This window comes from Dasypus novemcinctus, chromosome 15 (assembly GCF_030445035.2).
Source record: "Dasypus novemcinctus isolate mDasNov1 chromosome 15, mDasNov1.1.hap2, whole genome shotgun sequence".
NCBI classification, from domain to species: domain Eukaryota; kingdom Metazoa; phylum Chordata; class Mammalia; order Cingulata; family Dasypodidae; genus Dasypus; species Dasypus novemcinctus.
Window position 1 is genome coordinate 108,253,849 of NC_080687.1, and position 21,975 is coordinate 108,275,823.

Genomic DNA, 21,975 nt, shown 5'->3' on the forward strand with positions numbered 1-21,975 from the left:
AAAGAAACACTTAGGAGAATGAGCCCACCAGGCTGTGGGTACAGGAGCCCTCTATTGGCATGGCGCCCACCATTGTGCCCTGACATGCCCCGTGCAGGGGAGGGGTGAGGTCAGGGCACCGCTTGATCCTCTGGGCTTGCTGTAGGTCCAGGTGGGGCTCAGAGAGGCCAGAGCACAGGGGCTGGTCTCCTTTGCCTGACATCAGCCACATCCCTTTCATTAATGCACTTTCTATTTATACAAAGAGCAAAGCAAGAGAGCCCTGTTGCATAGAGCCTTGCTGGTCTCCCCCATGACAGCCCAATGACAGTCTTCCCTGTGACATCAGGACAGCTTCCCTGAGGACCCCAATACAGCCTCCTCTGGCTCTCCTTTCAGAGCTAAGCTCCTTAGAAACAGTCCCATGCAGCCCCTCTCCAGAGGGACATCTCTATTTCAGCCCTCGGTGTGTCTGAACTTGCTGAAGCCTAGCCAACCACTCCAGTGGAACAACTCTCCTATGGGTATTCCAATTACATTCACATTCTCACATGCAAAGGCCACTTTCTTTATCATGCTTGAACTTTCCTTCCTGATTTTTCAGCAGTTTTACAGATTTGATTATGTCTTCCCCTTCTGCTATCTTGGCTTCAGCAGGCTTGGGCTTGGGGCTCCCTGCTAATTTTCTTTCATACATCTCAGTGTCCTCTTCCTCTGTTAACTGTTTACATGTTGATGCTCCACAAGGTTCAGTCTTCTTCTCACTTTTCTTCTCATTCACCCTAGTCTATTTCAGTGACCACATCCAAACCTATTGTTTCAAGCAGGATGCCAAGGACCCTTAACTTTTCATATCTAGCCCAGATCTCTCTCCTGAGCCCCACATGTGAATTTCTCACTTGTCTTTCATAAATCCCTCAAACTAAGGCTGTTACCCCACAGTTCTACTCCATTTTCTTTTTCAGTATGAATGTCACCACCCCATGCCCAATTCTCTAAGCCAGAAACCAGATGATTTCCTTTATATTTCCCACTCTATAATTCTGAAATACAATTAGTCTGAAATTGTGTCAATACTACTTCCTAAATATATCTTCTCAATTCCACCCCACCTTCCCATTTCTCATGGTAGACTTAGTCCAGTATTTCATCACTGATAGCCGGGATTATTGTCACAAGCTTCCACATATTTTCTCCACTTCCAGTCCAGCCTCCTTCAAACTTATCTTCTACACTGCAGCTAGGACATGATAAAATGCAAAATATTTCTTATCTAAAACCATTCAATTATTTATATGGTTTGCATAATAAAATTCAAATCCTTCCAGCATTTTAGAACAGAAATCTCCAAACTGGCCATGATCCACCTCTATGACTCATCTGTGAACCACCCAACAGAATTCTCTTACACTAAAGGTCAGCATATTCTAAAGTGTTCCAAGGAGCACTTGTTCCAGATATTAATAAAATTCTGGTCTAATAAGTTTGTGAACATGGGGAAATGGACTTAAACACAGTGATGGGCAGGGAGTGTAAACTATAATGTAAACTATAATATACTTTAGTGGCAATGCTCCAAAATGTGTTCATCAATTGTAATAAATATACCACACTAATGGAGGATGTTGTTAATGTGGGAAAATGTGGAAAGGGTTGGGAGTGGGACATATCAGAATCCCCTCTATGTTTTTTTGTAACATTTATGCGGTCTAAGTACCTTTTTTAAAATTTAAAAGTATATTTTAAAAAAATCAACACAGTAATGGGCATTGGGGATATCCAAATAAGGAACAGAGAAGATACAGTTTGAGTGCTGAACTCCTGTTTTTCACTGAATAGCTACTAACACCTGAAGGCATTCAGTTTGGGAAATGTTACTGAAAGCACTTGGGAAAAGCTAAAGCTCCAACAATATGCTCTACTCTCCTATTTCTTCACCTCTGCCTGGTGAGCCATCCTTTCATTCAGTCATTCATTTGTTCATAAACTCCAAAACAATCACTGGAAATCAACTAGTATATGCTTTACATTCAGGGGGAGAATACACTCCTGGGGAGCCAAACTTTGTAAACATATGATTAAAGCAGTCAGGATAAGTGCTCTGAATTTTGGAGCATAGTGTAAGGACCTGAGTTTGGCAGATCAATCAACAGCAAGCTTTCCCCCTCCTCCTTGACAGGGATATCCCTCAGATAGATGTCAATGTTGTTTTTTTTTTTAACTTTAGGTATTAAATCGAATCTTTGGTGTTAAATGAGCATATAGTTACAGGTGTCATATCTTTCCCTTAGGTTGATCCTTTTATTGTTATGAAATCTCCCTCTCTGTAGAGGTGTAGGTAAAGTATATGTACATATCATGAAAGGTAAGTTGGTATCAAATGAAATATGATTTTATATATTCTGGATGTTGCATTTTAACCCCATGGAAAACACAGGAAAAGGAAATGACAATATATCCATATGGGAAAAGGAAGGCAATCAGTGTGGTACAATTCAAAACATCCAATACATATAATAGCAGGAAAAAAGGGTTGTGATGAAAATGAATTGTTACCTTGGGACAAACTTTCTAGATAGAGTTAAGAAATTCATAATAATAATAATTTGAAAGAGTGACAGAGTAAACTAGGCTGATGGGACAGAAGTGATCGTGAGATTATCCCAGATAGATTTTTTCATTATGTTCATGTACCTAATCAAGAAATCTAATATATTTTAATAAAATGCAGATTTCTGGTTCTCCACACCAAATCACAGATAAAAATATCTGGGTATAAGGTATAGAAAATAGTATTTTAAATATGTTTCCTACAAGATTTTCATGTACGATGAAGATCAAACCTTTCTGTTGGGAGACTGTAATGAATTCAATAATTGAAAGGTGCAGAATCCCTGACATAAGTCATATATATTGGCTTCTTCATTTTCCACTGACCACTAAAATATTACATACCTGGGCCAGAGCTTAACCTCCTGCCTCAATGTCTTTATCAAGTGATACTTCATAATTATACTTTTGTTTTTTATTTACCAAGAAAGGGTTCTTATTTGCTAAAAAAAAAATTATCTTTTTTATTATTGTTCGTTTTTATTCATTGTCTCTAATAACAGTTCTCTTATTTAATTATCCCTGTAAAAGCTACCACTTTCAGCATTCTTGCAACAGGAAAACTTTTTCTTAAGAATGGAATGTTTTCTTCTCTGTGAAAAACAAATATGTAATTGCTTTGTAGCCTGAGAGACTATTGAACACAAATGAGGAAAGCAGGGCTGCCCTGATGGAAGGGGCTGAGGGTGAGAACTGTGTACTCTGTTTCCTCCATGACTCCTGCACTAATTTCCTAGCTGCTGTAATGGATTCCATGTAATGGGTTGGCTTACCAGCAGGGATTTACAGACTCAAGGTTTCAGAGGCTAGAAGGCGTGCTTCCTCCCAGAGTCAGTGCTTCTATCTCACCAGCAATCTTGGTGCTCCTTGGCTTTTCTGTCTTGTGCTGATGCGTGTGGCTGCATCTTCTCCTTTCTCTTCTGGGCTCCCTTGCCTTCCAGCTTTAGGCTGCTCCCAGAGCTTCCTTTCCACATCCATTTGCTTTGCTTATAAGGACTTCAGCCACACTGGATTAAGGCCCATATATTCAAAGGTCCTATTTACAAAAGTGTTCACACCCACAGACCAGGGGTTGGAAGCTGAACATACCTTTTGTGGGGGACATTATGCAATCCCCAACACCAATGATACCCTCTGACCACTCTCCTTTCCAATGGGACCCAGAGAGCAAACAAAAAATCATTAAGTGAAAAATCACTTTGGAAACCAGTATTTCAAATGTCCACAATTCTCACTTTGCTCTGAACACTAAGAAATTCAGTCAAATTTGATACAATTTGTATTAACGCTCTTTGTGAGAATGCTTACTTTTGCCTCCTTTATGGCTTTAACTTCTTTAGTGCTTAAGTTTCAAGAGAATTTCATAATTATTTCTATAAATATGTATTTGTGTGTATACTAAAAAACCATTATGGAAAGATGGGGTACAAATAGTCTGAATACATAGTCATTACTGTTATCTTTGTTGAAATCTTGTGAACTCAAATGGCTTCCATTACTTTACAATGATACTTCTGGGAAGATGGCAGACTAGCAAGATAGAGGACTCTCTTCTCTTCCAGAAAAATAGCTAGAGGACAGGCAGCAATGGCCTGGAAAGAAACTTCTAGGGTTCAGGACCCGCGGGGAAGGCTGGACACCACCCAGCAGAGAGAGGGGCAATGGAAAAGAACCATGGTGGCAAAACTGTGAGTACATGCTGCAGCTGCCAGGATCCACCCCACCATTTAGACACTTTGAATTCTCAGGCCTCAGGGCCACTGGCTACAAAGGGGGACCCACCTCCCGGAAGTGAGGAAAGAGCAACACAGCCTAAGGCTGGCTGCTTTTGCCTGACACCTTTGGTCTGCTGTGCCCTTGAGCTCCTGCAGGCTGGGGAGGGCCCTGCTATTGTTTTCCTGGGAGCCAGCAGGGGACTAAAGAGATCCAGGACTAAGGAGAGCTGACCCTCTCAATTGCCCTCTCTATTGACCAGGACAGACGGTTTGAATTAGGAGGCTCTTAGCCTCCAGGCAGGATCCTCTATTCCAGTGATCTGGTCTGGTGGATACAAACACACTCAGACCAGGCTTTGAACTGAAGGGCTGACAAGGAGTGCCATCTGCTGGTGGACCAAGGAAAAGCATGTGGGGAACACAGTAAATAAGCCAGAGAGGCATTTTCTGGTCTTTACAGTCTCCCTCCCCGAGGCCCTAGGAAGCAGGTCTGCAACACATTACTCTGTTCAGGGCCCAGATCTGAGCAACTAACAGGGACAATCCTAAAGACCCATAACAATTTAACCAGGAATCAATGACACCAGTAACACACAGCCTCCTGCCACTAAATCCCTATGAAAGGAAAGTGAGCGTCTGAGTAAACTCACCATCCAAATCAGATGCCTAGACATCAGGAAAAAATTAGAAGTCATTCGGAGAAAAGAGAAGAAATGACCCAAGAAAAGGAATCTATCAAAGTCCCCAGAAGATACACAGGATTTCAGACAACTAACCAAGGAGAGGCACACAAATTTCCAAAATCAAATTAATGCATTGAAAGATGATATGGATAAAAAGATAAAAGATATCAAGAAGACACCAAGTGAGCACAAAGAAGAAATTGGAAGCCTGAATAGAAAAGTAACAGAACTCATGGGAATGAAAGACACAATAGTGGGATAAAAAACAAATTAGAGGGCAGCAGTTGTAGCTCATGTGGTTGAGGATCTACTTCCCATGTATGAGGTCTCAGGTTTGATCCCTGGCACCTTCTAAAAACAAACAAATGAAAAAATGAACTCTCACTGTGGAGCAGATGTAGCTCAGTGGTTGGGCATCTGCTTATAATTCACAAGGTCCTGGGTTCAATTGCCAGTACCTCCTAAAGAGGAAACAAACAAAACAACAACAACAAAACATTAGAGGCATACAACAGCAAGTTTGAAATGACAGAAGAAACCATAAGTGATGCAGAAGACAGAACAGCAGAAATGGAAGAGAGAAAAGAACAAAGAGAAAAGAATGTGAAAATTTGAGCTAGGTGTCAGGGAGTTGAATGATAACAGAAAACACAACCACATGCATGTCATGTCAGTTCCAGAAGGGGAAGAGAAGGGAAAAGGGGCAGAAAGAGTATCTGAGGTAATAAGAGCTGAAAATTTCCCAACCCTCATGACAGTAATGACCTTGCATGTCCAGGAAGCACAGTGTACCCCAATCAGAATAAATGTGAATAGACCTACTCCAATAGGTCTATTCAGATTCATAGTAGGTCTAACAGGACTTCTCCAACTGCCAAATGTCAAAGATAAAGAGAAAATTCTGACAGCAGCCATGGAGAAGCAAACTATCACATACAATGGATGCCCAGAAAGAGTTATTGGGGATTTCTCATCAGAACTTGGAGAAGACAATGGCATGATATAATTAGGTTATTAAAAGAGAAAAACTGCCAGCTAAGAAATCTTTATCCAGCAAAACTGGCCTTCAAATATGAAGGTGCGTTTAAAATGCAAAGAAAACAGAAATTAGGAGAATTCATAACAATGATTCGACTTTGTAGGAAATATTAAAGGAAGCTTTACCACCTGACAGAAAAAGACAGGAGACAGAGGCTTGGAAGAGATTATAGAAGAAAGAATAGCAGAAAGGATAACCAAGAGAGCAAAAATACAGACAGAAATAAGACATGACATATGAAAACCAAAGAAGAAAATGATAGAAGTAAATAATGCATTTACCGTAATATCATTGAATATGAATGGATTAAACTCCCCCATCAAAAGGTATAGGCTGGGAAGCAGACACGGCTCAACTGCTAGAGCATCTGTCTACCACATGGAGGGTCCAGGGTTCAATCCCCAGGGCCTCCTGACCTGTGCGGTAAGCTGGCCCACGTGCATTGTTGCTGCACTCAAGGAGTGCCCTGCCATGCATGGGTGCCCCTGCATAGCAGTGCCCCACGTGTAAGGAGAGCGCCCCACAAGGAGAGCCGCCCCATATGAAAAAAAGTGCAGCTCGCCCAGGAGTGGCACTGCACACAGAGAGCTGACACAGCAAGATGACACAACAAAAAAAGAGACAGTTTTCCACTGCTGCCAGATAATGCAAGCAGACACAGAAGAACACACAGCAAATGGACACCTAGAGCAGAAATGGAGGGGGAAGGGGATAGAAATAAAAAAGAAATAAATAAATCTTTTAAAAAAAGATACAGGCTGACAGAATGGATGGCAAAACATGAGCCATCCATGTGCTGCCTACAAGAGACTCACCTTAGATCCAGGGATAAAAACTGCCTGAAAGTGAAATCTTTGAAAAAGATACTCCATGCTAACAGTAACCAAAAAAGATCATGTCCTCTACACAAGTAAAAGAAAAAACTTGCAAACTTTGATGAGCGATTCTGCAGTTCTTTGGGATTTGAGGGTTCTATGACAATGGAAAGAGGCCACTGCCTGTTGTGGTTTAGAAAAGCCTGAGAGAAGAGAGAGAAGAGGCAGGAGGAGGAGGGGACCAGGGGGAGGAGGAACTGGAGGGAGGAGGGAGAAATGGGACATAAAGAATGGCAGCGAAGGTTCATGTGGTCAGAGAGGACCCTGCAAAGGCACTAGTAGAACAGGGGAAGCTTAAGTGAGCTAGGAGAAAACCCTCTGACCAGGTTCTGGACTAGAGCAGAAAAGAAAAATGCTTTAATTTATTCCAGTGATGAAGACTAGCAAGAGACTTGCTCAATTGCAAAATTCCTTTTTCCTCCTAATTCACTCTTGAGTATGTCTGTGTTGATAATACTTGTTTAACTTAATACCCTAGCCTTTAGCCATTTTTAGAACTAGAGAAACCTATTCCTTGAACAGGAACCAGTCAGGATTTTTGTGGCTCCTTTCCAATGTAGGCACACCTTCTCCTTTTGGATGGCATGGAACTCTACCATCAGCAGGTGACAACTCAGAACGGTGCAGGTGAGAGAGATAGTAGAAAGAAAGTGTTCCTTTCAAGCACCAAAGAGCATTATGATTGAGAGTTTCTTTTTCCTCCACTTCACATTATATTTTTTTGTTAGGTGAAAGTGACATAACATAAAATTAACAATTTTAACAGTACATTCTCTGGCATTTAGCACATTCACTATGTTGTGCATCAAATTTATCTAATTTCAGAACACTTTTATCCACTCCGAAGGAAACCTCATAGATCCAAAGGGAGTTCTTCCGCCTTCTCCACTCCCCTCATCCCCTGCCAGCCATTAATCACCATTCTGTCTCTCTTTATTTGCATAGTATAGTGGGGGACGGGGGCGTGGGAACCTCATTTTTTTAATGTAACATTTTTTGTGCTCAAGGTAGCTTAAAAAAAAAGGAAGTAAAACTTTTTTTCAAGTTTCCATTTATATGATAGTTTTTTGACATTACAGGAATAATCTGTTTAGAGTGATTACACAAGTCCTGAAAGATGAGTTACTGACAGCTTGTCCCAAGTATTGCTCTAAAATATTCCAAGTGTTGATTCACTTATAATCATAGCATTTCATAGGTCTTAATTTCCCTTGAAGAGTTTCCACTTTAAAATCCTGTGTATCTTGGGAAACTACAATAATTCTGTTCATTTTAACTATTTTTATCATCTTGGGTCCTAGAATCATGACCTTTAGTTGAAAAGGAGCCAGTAACCATCTGTTTACAATGAGACTCCCCGTTCCCCCCCACCCAACGCACCCCCTGCTGCCCTTTATTGCGCTGCGCCCTGAGCTTCAGTCTTCTTTGATGTAGAAGAATATTTACCTCACAATAGGGGGCGCCGGCAGCTCTTCCCGGGAGGCGTCCCCACTCCTGGCCAGGGGGACCTGCGTGGCTGCCAGGCGCTAGCCGGATCTCGGGGGTGCGGAGACCCTCCTCCCGGAGGACGCAGGTAGGGGCCCCGAAGTCTAGTGGGACGGGAGCGCGCAGGAGCCCCGAGTGCGCGCGGGTCCGCCTCGGGCCGCGGCGGGGGCGGGGCTCCTGGCAAGGGCGTGGCCGGGCGCTCAGCCCTGCAGCTGGCCGCGCAGCCGCATCCCCACCGCTTAGCCCCGCCCCTGGGCGTTCAACCCGCCCCGAGGCCCCGCCCCCGAGGCCCCGCCCCCGAGGCCCCGCCCCCCGAGGCCCCGCCCCCCGAGGCCCCGCCCCCCGAGGCCTCGTTCGTGTCTGACCGTTGACCTGGTGCTGCGGCCGGCTGAGGCGCCGCGGGGCCCCCGGTGTGCGGTGTGCGGGGATCCCCGCGGGCGGCTTAGTGAGCGCCGGCCCGGAACCCTCAGGCGGAGCGCGCGGCCCGTCCTCAGACGCCCGCCTGCGCCGGCTCGGAGCCCGGGACGTGTTTGGCGCCACCTGGCGGCGTGGGGGCGCCCTTGGCGGGGGGAGCGGGGGCGGGGGCGGGGGCGGGGGGGGGGCCTCCGGGCCTGCTTCAGTCTTTGGCATTTTTCCAGACACGGATAACTTGTTCATCTGTGACAGTTACTTGAGTGCAGTTACCTAGTTAGAGCTGCACCGCTGTTTACCATGTACCACCGCTGTTTACCATGTACCACCTCCTCTCATCCAAGCCCCGGGTGATAGGCGTTTTTCTGTTTCTCCAGTTTTGGCGGCCGTGAACTTGCCGGGGGCATCATGGTACAGCAAGTCGTCTTGGATAGATACCGCGGAGTGGAACTAGCAACAATGATGTAAGTTTATATTTTTAAGAAACTGACAAAATGTTTCCCAAAGTGGTAGCACCTTTTGGCATTCTCACTAGCAATGTAGGAGACTCCAGGTTTTCCACATCTTCGCGAACAGTTGGTATTATCTTTCTTGATTTTAGCCATTTTACTATGTCTATGTGATAAGTCATAGCAGATTTTATTTTGTATTTCCCTACTGGTGAAAGAATTGAATGTTTCTTCTCTTGTGAAAGTGTTATTTACATAGATTCCCATTTTTAAGTGCTGTTTGTCATTTTTTTTAACAAATCATTTTTATCGATACATATCAACAAAGCATACATACAGTTCACCGCACAATCAGTGGTGATTGACACCATCACATAGTTGTGCATTCATCATCTCAATCTTATTAGCGCATTTTCTTAATTTCAATAATGATAAAAAGGTAAATCCATCCCTTCTCCATCTGTGCTTCCCCTACTGTTCACAGCTCCCCTTTTTGGCTATTCTTGCACAGATACTTTTATTCCCCCCTCTATAAAATGATTTATATTTACATTTTATATAAATGGAATCATACAGTATGTTATATAACATATTTAGTTCATAGCGATCCCGTATTTATTGTATTTGTCCTTTTGTGTCTGGTTTCCTTCACTCAACATACTGTCCTCCAGTTTCGTTGATGTTGTCAAATGTTTTAGGCCTTTTTTTTTTAAGATTTATTTTTTATTTATTACTCTCCCCTTCCCCACCCCACCCCCAGTTGTCTGCTCTCTGTGTCCATTTTCTGTGTGTTCTTCTTGTGTCAACTGGTATTCTTATCAGTGACACCCAGAATCTGTGCCTTATTTTGTTGCATCATCTTGTTCTGTCACCTCTCCGTGTGTGTGGCACCACTCCTGGGCAAGCTGCACTTCCTTTCGCGCTGGGCGGCTCTCCATATGGGGCGCACTCCTTGCACATGGGGCTCTTCTATGCGGGGGATACCCCTGCTTGCCACAGCACTCCTTGGGAAAATCAGCCCTGTGCGTGGGCCAGCTCATCACACAGATCAGGAGGCCCTGAGTTTGAACCTTGGACCTCCCATGTGGTAGGCAGACGCCCTATCTGTCTGGCCAAATCCGCTTGCCCATTTCTTCTTAAGTACTGCATAATATTCCGTTGTGGGACTATACCACTGTTTGTTTATCCATTTGTCAGTTGATGGACACCTGGGTTCTTTCCAGCTTTTGACATGATGACTAGCACTGCTATGAACATTGGTGTGCAGATGTTTATTTGTATCACTGCTTTCAATTCTGGGTGTAGACCCAATAGTGATAGTGCTGGGTCGCTGGCAAAACTATATTCAACTTCTTTAAAAAAAAAAATTATTTATTTATTTATTACCCCTCACCCCCACCCTGCTCCAGTTGTCTGTTCTCTATGTCTATTTGCTGCATCTTCTTCTTTGTCCGCTTCTGTTGTTGTCAGTGGCGTGGGCATCTGTGTTTCTTTTTGTTGCGTCATCTTGTTGTGTGAGCTCTCCGTGTGTGCAGCACCATTCTTAAGCAGGCTGCACTTTCTTTTGCCCTGGGGAGCTGTCCTTATGGGGCACACTCCTTGCGCGTGGGGCTCCCCTATGCAGGGGACACCCCTGCGTGGCAGGGCACTCCTTGTGCGCGTCAGCACTGCATGTGGGCCAGCTCCACATGGGTCGAGGAGGCCCTGGGTTTGAACTGTGGACCTTCCATGTGGTAGATGGATGCCCTAACCACTGGACCAAGTCCGCTTCCCTATATTCAGCTTCTTTAGGAACTGCCCAACAGTCCTCCACAGTGGCTGTACCATTCTGTATTTCCACCAATTGTGAGTAAGAGTTCCTGTCTCTCCACATCCTCTCCAACATTTGTAGTTCTCTGACTTTTTAATAGTGGCCATTCCAATTGGTGTGAAAAGATATCTCTTAGTTATGATTTGCATTTCCCTAATCATTACTCATATTGAACACTTTTTCATGTTTTTTTCTTGCCATTTGTATTTCTTCTTTGGACAAATATCTATTCATGTCTTTTGCCCATTTTTTAATTGAGTCTTTTTAAATTTTTGAGTTGTAACATCTCTTTACATATCATGGATATTAATCCCTTATTGGACATGTGATTTCCAAGTATTTCCATCTGCTGAGGCAGCTGCCTTTACACCCTTTTGACAAAGTCCTGTGAGGTATACACGTGTTTAATTTTGAGGAGGTCCTATTTATCTATTTTTTCTTTTGTTTCATGTGCTTTGGGTGTAAGGTCCAAGAAACCACCATGTAGCACAAGGTCTTTAAGATGTTTCCCTACACTTTCTTCAAGCAGTTTTTTTTTTTTTAAGATTTGTTTATGTATTTCTCTCCCCTTCCCCCCCCACCCTGGTTGTCTGTTCTCCATGTGTATTTGCTGCATCTTCTTCTTTGTCCACTTCTGTTGTTGTCAGCGGCATGGGAATCTGTGTTTCTTTTTGTTGCATCATCTTGTGTGTCAGCTCTCCGTGTGTGCGGTACCACTCCTGAGCAGGCTGCACTTACTTTCGTGCTGGGTGGCTCTCCTTATGGGGCACACTCCTTGAGCATGGGGCTCCCCTACACAGGGGACACCCCTGCGTGGCACAGCACTCCTTGCTCACATCAGCACTCTGCATGGGCCAACTCCACACGGGTCAAGGAGGCCCGGGTTTGAACTGTGGACCTCCCATATGGTAGACAGATGCCCTAACCACTGGGCCAAGTCTGCTTCCCACTTCAAGCAGTTTTATGGTCCTTACTTTTATATCTAGGTCTCTGATCCATTTTGAGTTGATTCTTGTATGGGATGTAAGATAGGGGTTCCATTCCATTCTTTTGGTTATAGATATCCAGGTCTCCCAGCACCATTTATTGAAGGGACTTTTTCCCCATTAACATGGACTTGGTAGGTGTCTGAAAAACTAGTTGACCGTGGAGGTGCGGGTTTATTTATGGACTCTAAATTTTATTATACTGATCGACAAGTCTCTCTTTATGCCGGTGCCTTGCTGTTTTGACCACTGTAGCTTTGTAATATGTTTCAAGGTCTGGCAGTGAAATTCCTCCCACGTTGCTCTTCTTTTTTTAGAATGCTTTTGATTACTTGGGTGCCTTTTCCCTTCCAAATGAATTTGGTAATTGCCTTTTCTATTTCTGTCAATTAGGCTGTTAGAATTTTGATTGGCATTACATTGAGTCTATAAATCAATTTAGGTTGGATTGATATCATCACAATATTTAGTCTTAGAGTACGTGAACATGGAGTGTCATTCCATTTGTTTAGGTCATTTTAAATTTCTTTTGCCACTGTTTTGTAGTTTTCCGCGTCTAGGTCCTATACTTCTTTGACTAAGTTGTTCCCTACATATTGAGTCTTTTTGTTGCTATTGTAAATGGAATCTTCCCTGATTTCTTCTCAGATTGTGTAATACTACTGTACAAGAACACTGATTTCTGCATGTGGATCTTGTATTCTGCCACTTTGCTGAACTCATTTATTATCTCAAGTAGCTCTGTTGTATACATTTCAGAATTTTCTAAATATAGGATCATGTCATCTGCTGGTAGTGCAAGTTTTATGTCCCCTTTTCCTATTTGGATGCCTTTAATTTTTTTTCTTCTCTAATTGCTCTAGCTAGAACCTGTAGTACAATGTTGAATAGCAGTGGTTATCGGGGGCATCCTTGTTTTGTTCCTGATCTTAGGTGGAAAGCTTTCAACCTTTCCCCACTGAGTACAATGTTGGCTGTGGGTTTTTCATATATGCCTTTTCATATATGCCTATTGTGGCATTTTCCTTCTATTCATACCTTTTGAAGTGTTTTTTACCAAGAAAGAATGCTGGATTCTGTCAAATGCCTTTTCTGTGTCTATTGTGATCATTGTGTTTTTTCCCTTCAATTTTTTTTTAATGTGGTGTATTATGTTGATGGTTTTTTAAATGTTGAGCTAGCGTTGCATACCAGGAACAAATCCCCGTTGGTCGTGATGTGTAAGTCTTCGATAATGCTGCTGGATTCAATTTGTCAATATTTTGTTGAGAATTTTTGCATCTCTGTGTTCATTGAAGAGATGAGTCTGTACTTTTCTTTCCATGTAGTGTCTTTATCTGGCTTTGGTGTTAGGGTGATGTTGGCTTCATAAAGGGAGTGGGGTAATTTTCCCTCCTCTTCATCATGTTGGAAGAGTTTAAACAGGATTGTTGTTAATTCTTTTTGAAATGCTTGGTAGAATTCATCTCTGAAGTCATCTGGTCCTGAGCTTTTCCTTGTTGGGAGGTGTTTGATGATGAATTCAGTCTCTTTAAATGTGGTTGGTTTGTTAATTCTTGTATTTCTTGTAGCGTCAGTGTAGATTGGTTCTGCCTTTCTAGGAATTTGCCCATTTCTAGGTTGTCATTGTTGGCATACAGTTTCTCATAGTATCGTCTTTTGATTCTTTTTATTTCTGTGAGGTCAGTCATTACTTCCCTCCTTGAATTTCTGATTGTATTTATTTGCCTGTTTTTCTCCTTTGTTAATCTTGCTAGCGATTTGTCAATTTTACTGACCTTCTCAAAGAACCAGCTTTTGGTTTTGATTTTATCTATTTTTTGTTGCTGTTCTCAATTTCATTTATTTCTGTTCTAATCTTTATTATTTTTTTCCTTCTGCTTGCTTTGAGGATTGGTTTGTTGTTCTTTTTCCATTTTCTCTAGGTGTTCAGTTTAGTCTTTGAGTTTAACTCTTTCTACTTTTTTAACATAGGTATTGAGGGCTATAAATTTCCCTCTCCAGACTGGCTTTGCTGTATCGGTTGCTGTTTTGGTAATTTGTGTTCTCATTTTCATTTGTCTACACATTTACTGATTTCACTTGCAATTTCTTCTTTGATCTACTGATCATTTAAGAGTGTGTTGTTTAGACTCCACAAGTTGCAAAGTTACCTTTTTCGTGTCTATTCTTGATTTCCAATTTTGTTCCATTATGCTCTAAGAAGGTGCTTTGTATAATTTCAGTCTTTTCATATGTATTGAGACCGGCAGTGTGCCCTACATGTGGTGTATCCTGGTGAAGGATCCATGGGCACCTGTGAAGAATGTATAACGTGCTGCGTTTGGATGCAGCATTCTGTGTGTCTGTTAAGTCTAACTCATTTATTCTTTAAATTCTCTGTTTCCTCGTTGATCTTCTGTCCAGTTGTTCTGTCTCATAATGTGAGTGGTGTATTAGACTCTCCAGTGATTAATGTACAGATGCCTGTTTCTCCCTTCAGTTTTGACAGAGTTTGTCTTATGTATTTTGGGGCACCCTGGTTAGGTGCATAAATATATCTTCCTGGTGGGTTGGCCTTTTTATTAATATATAATGACCTTCTCTGACTCATAACTTTTTTTCACTTCAAGTTTGTTTTGTCCAATAATAGTATAGCTGTCCCTGCTCTTTTTTGGTTACTATTTGCATGGAGTATCTTTTTCCAACTTTTTACATCTAGCTGGTTTGTATCCGTGAGTCAAAGGTGGGTCTTTTGTAAGCAGCATATGGATGGCTCATGTGTTTATTATCCATGCTGTCAATCTATATCTTTTGTTTGGTGCGTTTAATCCATTAACAATCGATGATAGGACTGTAAATGCATTGTTTACTTCCTACAATTTATTCTTTGCTTTTCATGTGTCATGTCATATTTTGGTCTGTCTTTTTTCTCTTGGTTATCCTTTCTGCTCTTCTTTTTTCTCTACTCTCCTACAGGCTTTTCTCTTCTTTTTCTTTCAGGCTCTATGGCTTCCTTATTATTTTCTGCAATTTGGATTCTTTTTTACAAACTCTCTTAGTTTCTGTTTGTGGATATTTTATACTCACCTTCATATTTGGAGGACAGTTTTGCTGGGTGCAGACTTCTTGGCTGGCAGTTTTTTTCTTTCAGTCTCCTAATTGCATCATAACCACTGTCTTCTCGCCTGCATGGTTTCTGATGAGAAATCCACACTATTACTGGACATCCCTTGTATGTGATGATTTGCTTCCCTTACTGCTCTCAGAACTTTCTCTTTATCTTTGACATTTGACATTCTGAATAATATATGTTTTGGAGTATGTCTATTTGGATTTATTCTGATTAGGATAAGGTGGGCTTCTTAGACATGCAGGATCATTCCTTTTGTGAGCGTTGGGAAATTTTAACTATTCCCTTAAATACTCTTCCTAATCCTTTTCCCTTCTCTTCTCCTTCTGGAACTCCCATGACATGTATGTTGTTGTGTTTTCTATTGTCATTCATCTCCCGGGCCTCTGCTCAATTTTTTTCTGCATTTTTCCTCCCTCTGTTCTTTTCTCTCTTCAATTTCAGCTGTTCTGTCTTTGGTATCACTTATACTTTCTTCTGTCCTTTCAAGTCTGCCTGAAATGTTGTAGACCTTTAATGTGTTTTTGATGTCACCTATTGTGTCTTTCATTCCCATGAGCTCTGTTGCTTTTCTGTTCCATATTTCAAATTCTATTTTTGCTTGGTCAATGTCTTCTTGATGTCATTCATCCCTTTAGCCATATTGTCTTTCAACTCATGAATTTAGTTTTGGAAATTGGTATGCATCTCATTAATTAGTTCTCTCAAATCCTGGATCTCTTCTGGGACTTTGAGATATTCCTTTTCCTGGGCTATGTCTTCCATTTTCTCCTTCTGGCTCATAAATTTTTGCTGATTCTAGGCACCTGATTAGTATGTAGTTTCCTCAGATGCTCAATTTCTTTGTCTTTTGTTGGGATTTAGTGGCAGGAAGCAGTGTGTTACTGTTCCTCTTTGATTCTTGATTCAGCCTGGATCATTAGGATTGTCCCTGTTAGTTGCTCAAAGGTGTGCTCTGCACCCAGTAATGGGTTGCAGACCTACTTCCTAGGGCCTTGGGAGGAAAGCTATAAAGGTCAGAAAATGCCTCCTTTATTTTTTATTTTCTCACATGTACTACCTATTTCTGCCAGCAGAAGGCACTCTTTGGCAGTCCTTTCAGTTCAATGCCTGTTTAGAGTGTTTTTGCTGTAACACAGCCTGGATCAATCTGAAAGGGTCCTGCCTGGAGCCTAAGAGCCTTGTAATTTGAACTTTCTTATAAAAAAGTCTCTAGCCTTCTCTGGCAACCCCCTCCCATTTTCTGGGTAATAATCCCACTCCTTTCTGCATCTTCAACAATTAGTCCCCGTTCATCGAGGAGATTGAGAAGTCAGATTTCTTTACTCCCTTACAGCCTCCTAAGGCAAGCAATGGCAAGGCCTCCCTGGCCTGGAAGGGCCCGTGGGACAGAACAGGCCAAATTTGTGAGTCAAAACCCAAGTCAGCCTTAGATCTTGTCCCTCTCTTCCCTGTTTCCTGGGAAGGTCCATCCTCAACAATCAGTGCCAGCTATAAGAGAGGGAAATTGAGAATGTTGTATTTCTCCAGGCCTGTTTAGTGTCCCAAGGTAGACAACAGTGTGGTCCCACTCAGCCTGGAAGGGCTGGTGGGACACAGCAGACCAGAACTGTGGGTCAGAAATTGTCAGCCTTAGGCAGTGCCCCTCTCTCTCCCCTTTCCGGGGATGGTAAATCCCTGGATACCCCTTTGTAGTCAGCTCAGAGGCCTTTTTGTCCTTTTTAATTTTATTTTTAAAAGATCCTTAGATTACATAAAATGTTACATTAAAAATATGAGAGATTCCCATATGCCCTACTCCCTACACCTCCCACTGTTCCCAACATTACCAACTTCTTGCACTAGTGCGCTACATTCATTACAATTGATGAACAGATTTTGAAGCATTGCAACTAAGCATGGATTATAGTTTACATTGTAGATTACACTCTCTCACACTCAATTCCGTAGGTTATAGCAGAATATATAATGGCCTGCGTATTAATCAGGCAAAGGGGTACTGATGTAAAATACCAGAAATTGGTTGTTTTTTAGCAAAGGGTATTTATTTGGGGTAGGAGCTTACAGATAGCAGACCATAAAGCATAAGTTACTTCCCTCACCAAGGTCTATTTTCACATGTTGGAGCAAGATGGCTGCTGACATCTGCAAGGGTTCAGGCTTCCTGTGTTTCTTCCCTTGCAGGGTATTGCTTCTCTCTGGGTTCAGGGTTCCTTGCTTCCCAGGGCTCCAGCTTCAGCATCAAACTCCAACATCAAAACTACAACATTAAGAACCCTTAACTCTGTCCTTTGCCGTGCCTTTTATCTGTGTGTCCCTGCTCACCAAAGGGTGGGGACTCAGTGCCCTTCTGGCACAAGTGTCTAACATAATTACCTAATCAAGTAAACCTATAAATCCAACATAATTTAATATGCCCCCCAAAAAGATCAGTTTACATACATAATCCAATATTTCGTTTTGGAATTCATCCATAATATCAAACTGCTATAGCCTGTATCTGTCATTGCAATGTCATTCGGGTCTATTCCAAGTCCTGAAAATGCCCCCATATTATACCTCTTTTTCCCTCTTCCTGATTTCAGCACCATCAGTGGCCAATGTCTCCACATTGATGAATAGTTTTTCCATTGATAGAACCACAGTAAGTCTATAGTAGAACACCAATAAGTCCACACTAATCTATATTTTATTCCCCAATCCTGAGGATTCTGGAATGGTGATGCCTACTCTACCTGAGAGGCGACTTTGATCTCATTTGGCTAATAGATGAGACTTTCTTGCCTGCAGTTGTTGACTTTCTCAGTTCCTTGGTATGGTGGTTGTCCATCCTGACCTCCTTGTTAGTTGTCCTGGGTGAGGCCAATGAACTGGAGAGTAGGTGTTACACCTCCACTGAGGCTCAGGGCCCAGCTGACACATGAACCATCCAGAGATTCAAGTCTTTTGGATGTACACCTACCAATTCCAGTATCAACTATAGGTTCAAATAAAAGAGGTGGAAGAGGCATGTGTTGAGAAGACACATTTAAGTCCAACTCTGTCATACTCAGGAGCACAAACTCTGAAGTAGGACCCAGTGGCCAGGCATCAATCTCTGGAGCTATGTGTCCTGAATATATGAGCTGGGTATCTCTGGATCCCTCAGGTGTCCCAGTATTTGTGGTAGCATCTGCTTTGGCAGTCTATGACATCCTGCAGAGACATTTTAAGTGTAAATCTCTGACGGCCTCCTGGCTTACTTTGAAGTCTCTTAGCCATATAAACTCATGTATCTTTACCTTTTCCCCCCTTTAGTTCAGTGTCCTTTTCTAGTTGCATCATCAGCTGGTGCTTGATAGTAATCCCTCAGTGCCAGGGAGTCTCATTCCTGGGAGTCATGTCCCACATTGGGGGAGAAGGTAATGCATTTATATGCTGAGTTTGGCTTAGGGAGAGGCCACATTTGAGTAACATGGAGGCTCTCAGGAAATAACTCTTAGGTATCCTACATCACTAGGCTAAGTTGCAAATTTAAGAGCAAAAAGTGCATAAGCATAGTCATCAATCTCAAGGGTATATCAATGGACGATCCTTTTTCACTAGTCCTTGCTCCTTGGGGGACTGTTGCTGTAGCATTAGAGAATGTGGCAGAGCTCCCAAGGATAGGACTTCAATATTTTTTCAGTTATTGTGTGAATCTCTACCCACTGTGGCAATGCCCATGAACATTTGAACATATTTATCTACCTTGTATATATCCCGTGGTGAACTTCCTCCCATGTATCCCCCATCACGGACACCCCACACCAATGTTCCTCCCCTACCATAGTTGTAACCCTTTTGTGATTTAAACTTCTTAAAAAATGAAGCCAAGAATATTTTCAAATTCGCTTAATAGGAAAATGAAATAATAATGAAGGTTTAGACGTCAGAAATAAAATACATAATTAAGGAAACTAAAACTAAAATAGGGTTAAAAAAGGGGTATTTAAAAAATGAAAAATAGTTAAAAAATTAAGTTTTGCCTTTCATCACTGTAATATATGTTGTCCTATATGTACAACTGTACATTTTTTTCCATTACTTCCCTAGTATTTTACCTTTTTCATTTTGTCTTCAAAGAAGTTTTAGGTCACAGTAAAGTCACATACAGAATCTAGGGGACTCCCATATACCCAACATCCCCCCTTTTATCCCCTTTCTTTGTTAAGAACCTTTTTCATATGTGGATGGTACATTTGTTGCAACTGATGTACAAATATTAAAACATAGTTGCAAAGTATGGTCAGTGGTTTCTATTATGGTTTACATTTTAGACCATACACCTTTATGCATTTTTGAAGAAATTTAATGTGGCCTATGTCCATCATTGCAAGATCAGACAGAACACTTCCTTTGCCCCCTAAATACCTACTCTTCCATTGATCCCTTTCCTCCCTCTCCCTTCCCTCAGGACTTACTGTGCCCACAAAGCTTCACTCCTTGAAGGACAAGATTTGTAATTCCTGCAGCAATGCTGATGGCTTGACACAGTAGTCTGTCCTCCCCTATTAGGAACCATCCATACTGTCCAGATTCACCCTCCCCTGTGTTTGAGAACATATCAAGACTCCCCTGTATGGGAGTTTAACTCCTTTCCACTCATTAGGTGGGTCTCCCTCCACTGTTCCAACACACTATGACAAAATCACCACTTGCACCTTCTCTAGAAGACTGTCCCAGGTGTGCCCTGTCCCAAATGGACCTCCATCCAACACCCTAAACCAGTAGCCCTTCCTTGTCATATTGCCAAAAGAATTTTCTCAGCATTGTAGTTTCAACCACATACCTGCCAATCCCCAGTGTTCACCTGCTACTTTCCCCAACCCTTCCCCCCTTTCCATGGACCATCCAACCCATCCTCCCTACCCAAGCTCCCTGTCAAGCTTGCACCACCCAATCCATTAGTATCCCTACACCCCTGTCATATCCCTGCACTGCACCACTACTCACACCTTATCATAGATTTCACCCCTATGGGCATTGGGTCACAATCTTCTCCCTATTTCCTGTAAACCTATCTTCCAGACTCTAGCTCCCTGAGTTGGCTTACTTAACTTATTTCTTATCCAAGAAGTCATGTAATATTTGTCCTTCAATGCCTGGCTTGCTTCATTCAACATAAGGCCCTTCAGATTCATTCATGTTATCTCATGTGTTGTACTGTGTTCCTTCTACAGTTGAATAATATTCCATTGTATGTATAGACTACATTTTGATTATCCATTCATCTCTTCATGGGCATTTGGGTTGATTCCAGTTTTGGCAATAGTGAATAAGGCTGCTATGAACATTGTTGTGCATAAGCAGTTTTTGTCTTTGTTTTCAGTTTCTGGATATATACCCAGCAGTGGAATTGATGGGTCTTTTGACAGAACTACAGTTAGTTTTTTGAGGAAATCCCAAACTGTCATCCACAATGGCTGGGCCATTCTACCTTCCCACCAGCAGTAAATGAGGGTGTCCATTACTCCGCATCCTCTCCAACACCTTAGTCCTCTGATTTCCTTAATGTCCACCCATCTGGTGGAAGTAAGATGGTATCTCGTAGTTTTGATTTGCATTTCCCTAATAGCTAGTGATGTTGAGCATCTTTTCATATGCTTTTTAGCCTTTTGTATTGCTTCTTTGGAGAAGTGTTTGTTCAAATCACTTGTCCATTTTTTAAATGGGTTTTTTGTCTTTTTATTTTTGAGATATAGGATTTCTTTACATATGCTGGATATTAGGCTGCTATCAGATATTTGGTTACCAAATACTTTCTACCGTTGTTGAGGCTGTCTTTTCACTTTTGTCACAAACTCCTTTCCAGTGCAAATGGTTTTAATTTTGAGGAGGTCCCATTTATCTATTTTTTTCTTTTGCTTCTCATGCTTTGGGTTTGAAGTTCATGAAGACATTTCCTATTACAAGGTCTTATAGAAGCTTCCCTTCTTACCTTCCAAGGTCTTTATGGTCTTGGCTCTTATAATTAGGTCTTTGATCCATCTTTAGTTAGTTTTTGTATAATGTGTGAGATGGATATTCTTTTGGATATTCATATCCAGTGTCCCAGCACCATTTGTTGAAGACACTATTCTCTCCCAGTTGAGTGGGCTTGGTGGCTTTGCTGATGATCAAATGACTGTATATGCCATGATCTATATCAGAACTCTCAGTTCAGTTCCATTAGTTATTAAGTCTGTTCTTATGCCAGTACCATGCAGTTTTGACCACTGTAGCTTTGTAGTATGCTTTAAAGTCAGGTAGTGTGATTCCTCCGATTTCATTTTACTTTGTCAATATGTCTTTGAATATTCAGGGACTCTTGCCCTTCCAAATAAATTTCATAGTAAGTCTTTCCAATTCATTAAAAAATGCTGTGTTGATTTTTATTGGGATTGCATTAATTCTGTAGATTAATTTGGGTAGGATAGACATCTCAATGATATTTAGTGTTCTTATCCATGAGCAGGGAATATTCTTTCATTTATTGAAGTCTTCTTTGATTTCCTTTAACAGTTCTTTCTAGTTGTCTGTGTATGTCATTTACTTCTTTAGTTAAATTATTCCTAGATATTTGATCTTTTTAGTTTCTTTTGTAAATGCTATTTTTTTCCTTGATTTCCTCATCAGATTGCTCATTATTGGTGTAGAGGAATGCTACTTATTTTTTTGCATTGTTCTTATAACCTTTGACTTTACTGAACTCATTTATAAGTTCTAGAAGCTTTGTTTCTGAGGGTTTTCTATGTATAGGATCATGTCGTCTGTACATAGTGAAACTTTTACTTCTTCTTTTCCAATTTTGATGCCTTTTA

At 41.7% G+C, this 21,975-nt stretch overlaps 1 long non-coding RNA gene and 1 pseudogene across 1 annotated transcript in view; one reads left to right on the forward strand and one right to left on the reverse strand.

The window, feature by feature from the left end:
- Window positions 1-8,564, reverse strand: part of LOC131273521 (thrombospondin type-1 domain-containing protein 1-like) — an 86,932-nt pseudogene extending 78,368 nt beyond the window's left edge.
- Window positions 8,565-9,006: 442 nt separating this feature from the next.
- Window positions 9,007-21,975, forward strand: part of LOC139436561 (uncharacterized) — a 77,532-nt gene continuing 64,563 nt past the window's right edge. Inside the window, exon 1 of the long non-coding RNA XR_011645897.1 lies at window positions 9,007-9,261. This is a non-coding gene — a long non-coding RNA (uncharacterized lncRNA). The remainder of the gene's footprint in view (window positions 9,262-21,975) is intronic.